The sequence below is a fragment of the Coffea eugenioides genome, chromosome 6, assembly GCF_003713205.1.
Source record: "Coffea eugenioides isolate CCC68of chromosome 6, Ceug_1.0, whole genome shotgun sequence".
NCBI classification, from domain to species: domain Eukaryota; kingdom Viridiplantae; phylum Streptophyta; class Magnoliopsida; order Gentianales; family Rubiaceae; genus Coffea; species Coffea eugenioides.
In genome coordinates this window covers 20,372,783-20,377,806 of record NC_040040.1, presented here as the reverse complement: position 1 = coordinate 20,377,806, position 5,024 = coordinate 20,372,783, and the positions used below count along the sequence as shown (strand labels likewise).

General features: G+C 37.4%; 1 pseudogene; it reads left to right on the top strand.

Moving 5' to 3' along the window:
• The first annotated feature begins 606 nt into the window (after positions 1-606).
• Positions 607-4,385, top strand: LOC113776399 (annotated as a pseudogene).
• The last annotated feature ends 639 nt before the right edge of the window (positions 4,386-5,024 follow it).

Here is a 5,024-nt window from a genome sequence, read left to right as displayed (position 1 = left end):
AGAACGTGAATGCTAGAACACTGACAAATTGTATAACAAAAAAAACTGAACAAAACTTCACCCTATGTAATGTTTAAATTGAAAAGATGCTAAAAAACCATGTAAAACTTACTCTATTCAGTTACAAGAATATACATAACTAGAACAGGCAACAACTGTGAGGAACCACTGAGTCTGAAATCCATCACAACACTAGTATATCAGGAATATGTGTAGAAAAATTCTATTTTTTTCCCTTTTTTATAAAGAATGAATTATGTAAAATTGAATCAGGATTTATAGCTGATTCAGCAAGAAATTCAGCTAAAAACTGCAACAAAATCTTATCCTTGTTGTCTAGATGCAATTTTAGAAACGGTCAAGGTGCAAGACATAAGCAGCATGCAGTTGCAAAAAGCTCAGGGTTAATTGGAATCTTTAAAGGATAAATATCGGTAAAATCAAAGAAGTGCAGGAAGGAGAACCTTGGGATATGAAGATTTACCAACTCTTCGCACCTCCGAGACAAGACAAAGGCTTTAACCAAAAGGAAACATCAACTCTGGACTTTCAGCAACACTGGACTTTCAGCTTTACAAAGTCAGTCTTTCACGTTAGCATTGAATCATGGCAGATATCCGGGGCTACATATTTCTGTTCCTAATTTGGCTAATTTCCACCGTTCTCCTCCGTGAACTATTCAGAAATCAAAAACTTTCTACGCCTTCCTCCAAGCCCGCTAGCCTTACCGATCATCGGTCACCTCCATCTTCTTGCTCCAATACCCCATCAAGCTCTCCACAAGCTCTCAAATCGCTATGGACCTTTACTTCACTTGTTCCTTGGGTCTGTTCCTTGTGTTGTTGCTTCTTCACCCGAAATGGCGAAAGAGTTCCTCAAAACACATGAAAATTCCTTTTCTAACCGACCCAATTCTGCTGTTGTTGACTACATAACATATGGTTCACAGGGTTTTGCCTTTGCCCCCTATGGACTGACAGGTGTCGAGCCTGTGCAATAATAAATACCTACTCGAGAAAAATGAATTTTCTGTGTATAGTAGTGAGTAGGGTCGAATCCACAGGGACTGGGAAAAATTCGATTCTTTTCAAGTTCGGGACACGGGGGATTTTTATCAGAAATAAACTAAAAATAATTAAACAATTTAACCAAAATTAATTAATTAATTAATACAATTGTAAATAGCAATTAAATAAATGATAAATAAATTCTAGCCAAGGATACAACTACGCAGACACAGTCCATTCATCCGATCATTGATGCAAAGAAGGTTCACTTAATTTTATTAATAGGCTAGTTATAGTCGCCGATAAACTCTAACGACCAGCTTTTCCTTAATTTATTGATAACCAAGGTACGACCGTTGATTACTTCTAACCAGGAAATACTCCTAGGTACGACCGTAGGAATTAATTTCCTAATTGCATTAAAAACTAGAAAAGCCTAACCCAAATTAATAACACACTACGAGGGTTATTTAAATCAGATTGCATGTTCCCCTAGTATGTGAAAATACTAGTTGTCACTAATATTAACCAACTAAACAATTACGGATTTAATTGATTAATTTGACAGGAGATTAATAAGTCAAATTGCACATCGGGCCCTTGATATCCAATTAACAAAATAATCCCATGGAAATTAAAATAGAAAACATGCAAATATTAACAAATTAAGGAACACGTAAAATTAATTAGATCTCACAGATATTTGGAACTGCGTCTTCGCGTTGATCCTTGACTAGAGGAGAAGATTAGCCACGCCTCATGATAAAATTCTCACGCAATTTAAATGGAATCAAATACATAAATAACTAACTAAGAATTTAGGAAGAAACTTGAGTCTCGCTAGACTCTTTTAAGAAAAGTTGCACACCACACAACAAGGAAGGAAGAACTCCTCCTCTGAAAACCAAAAACTACCTCTATCCTCCTACGGAGCTTCCTGGAGAGAAAACTAAAACTAGTCTAATGTCTTATGAAGCTTGTCCCTCCAATTCTCCTCTGCACTAGTTTCATAAGAGAACTAGTTACGTAGGAAGCAAATAGAAAAGCTACTTTCATCATCAAAGTCCACCTATGGCTAATGAGTACATCTCCCAAAAGAAGAACACATTTTCTAAATCAATGTTACGTGGTCCCCGCAGAATTGTCTCCTTTTGATTTCTTATTGTTAGTGGACTTGCCAGGACTTAATAATAGGAAGGCAACTCTTCATCAGCAATTCCGTTGGTTTGCACAATTTGGGCTGATTGTGGAAAGCTTCTCACGTGTGGAGAAATCTTCTCAAGAAGGTCCCCTTTTAGCACTTTTCTGCTCCACTTTCTGAAATTATATCCAAACACCAAATATAAATATATATTGACAATTAAAGCAATATTTGGCAAGGATAAAGAGGAGAATTAACAATAAAATTACTAACAATTAACACCCTATCATGGACCTTATTGGAAGTTCATGAAAAAGCTATGCATGACTGAACTTCTTGGAGGTCGGATGCTAGACCTGTTACTTCCAGTTAGACGCGATGAGATAACGCGTTTTATGGAGCTGCTATTGCGAAAATCTAAAGCTGGTGAGGCAGTTGATGTTGGTGCCATGGTTCGCCATATCGGCCGATACCGATACGTATCGGCCGAGTCGTATCTGGAACGGAAGGGACCGGTACGATACCGATCCCCGAATCGCGGATATCACCATATCCGCGACGACTCGCTCTGACTCGACCGATATTGACCGATTCGAATCCGTGATACATGATATCGGTCGATATATCCGAGTCAACTCGGAGTCGACTCCGATATTTTTTTAAATTGTCTTTTTCAGTATTTTCTAATTTTAGTAATTTTTTCAAAATTTTTGAAAACTTTAATGTGTTATAATGTTCATATCACCCGATATTCAACCGATATGCCGCGACGGATATGGAACAATTGAGACCGCGACGCGACCGCGACCCGCGATGGCGAACCATGGTTGGTGCAGAGCTCATTAGGCTAGCAAACAACGTGGTATCAAGAATGGCTATGAGCAGACGATGCTCTGAAAATGAAAATGAGGTTGCAGACATAAAGACAATAATTCATGAGATAGCAGAACTCCCTGGGAAATTTAATGTATCTGATTTTATCTGGTTTTGCAAGAATTTGGATTTGCAGGGATTTAAGAAGAGGATTAGAGATGCAGCTGAGAGGTTTGACGTAATGATTGAGAAGATCATAGAGGAACATCAAGAGACAAGGACGAAGCGTTGGCAAAACAATGATGCAGGTCAACAAATGAAGGATCTACTTGATATATTGCTCGATATATCTGAAGATGAAAGCTCAGACATAAGACTGACAAGAGAGAAAATCAAGGCTTTTATCCTGGTAAAACTCATGGCTGCCTCCTCTTATTTACTTTTACCTTTTATTGTCGCAGTTGATTTATGAAATTGAACTAGATTTCTGCAACAAGAATACCGTATCTACTACCATCAGGGTAGTCAATACATCAGACACAGGATGTTCATCAAAATAGTCAAAGGTGGAAAACTAGATGATTGTTCATTTGATCTGCTCAAGAAATATACGGTACACACAACAATTTTGCAGTTAAAGTTGAGAAAATTCTTGGAGCTAGTTGAGAAACCTTCGTATTCTGACAGTAAATATCATGTCTGTAGAGATCTTGTCCGATGAATGTGATAGGAAGTATGGCAGTTCAGTCTGATGATGAAATTGAAATCTGTTTCAAATTCTTGCAGGACATATTTGCAGCTGGAACTGACACTTCAGCCATTACACTAGAATGGGCACTGTCAGAGTTAATCAACCATCCACACATTATGCAAAAGGCAGTCCAAGCGATTGACTCTAACATAGGAAAAAACAGACTTATAGATGAATCAGATATTTCAAAACTTCCTTACCTTCAAGCTATAGTAAAAGAAACTCTGAGGCTTCATCCAACGGGGCCAATGATCGTAAGAGAGTCAAGTGAAGACTGCGAAGTTGCAGGTTACCAATACCAGCAAAAACTCGACTTCTCGTTAACGTATGGGCTATTGGAAGGGGCCCCCATTACTGGGAGAATCCACTTGAATTTCGTCCAGAGAGGTTTGTTTTTTAAGAGGGGAATGTCAGCAAAAGCCAGTCAGATGTAAGGGGGCAGCATTTTCATCTGTTGCCATTTGGGAGTGGGAGAAGAGGTTGCCCTGGAACTTCATTGGCTTTACAAGTTGTTCAAACAAGTCTTGCTGCAATGCTTCAGTGCTTTGAGTGGAATGTTAATGGTGAAGGACATGGTAAAGTGGATATGGAAGAAGGACCTGGTTTGACCCTTCATAAAGCTCGTCCTTTAGTTTGTGTCCCAAAGGCTAGGTTCAATCCCCTTCCAATATGAAATCAACTAGTATTGAGAAACTGCAAATAATAAATTATGTTTGAGGAGGGTAAGGAAATTATATGTATATGAAACTCTTCTCTTTTGTTTTGTATGAACTTCGATGAAATGCTTGTCATTTTGGATTATGTTCTTGTATTTTTTTTTTTTGTTACACCTCAATAGGAAAGAATTATACTTTTTTTTTTGTTTGTATTTTCAGATTATGGCGAACAATTAGACCTCAACTTATACGCTAATAATGATTTCAGGGATAATGTTGATCATTTCTCGGCCTACTACAAAATGTTTTTGGTTGATGCTCGTATAAACATTGGTGAATCATGAGAAAGATCTCACGAATTTTTTTTTTTTAAAAAAAGACATGATATTTATGACTTGTGTAATTAAACAAGGCGTGTTGTCAAAGATTAATTCGTTTCACAATCTTTATTAAGTAATTAGATTTCTAACATTAAAGGGCTGCTTGGTTAAAGGGTTTGAGAATCACATAATGGAATAAATTCCTTATTTATTGCTTGGATTAAGCCTATTGGAATGTAATTTTTGGAATCATTTCTAAAAAATAAGACTTATCCCATTCCCGAATAAATTGGGAGGTTTTGGACAAAACCCTCAACTCATTCCCGTGGACAACAT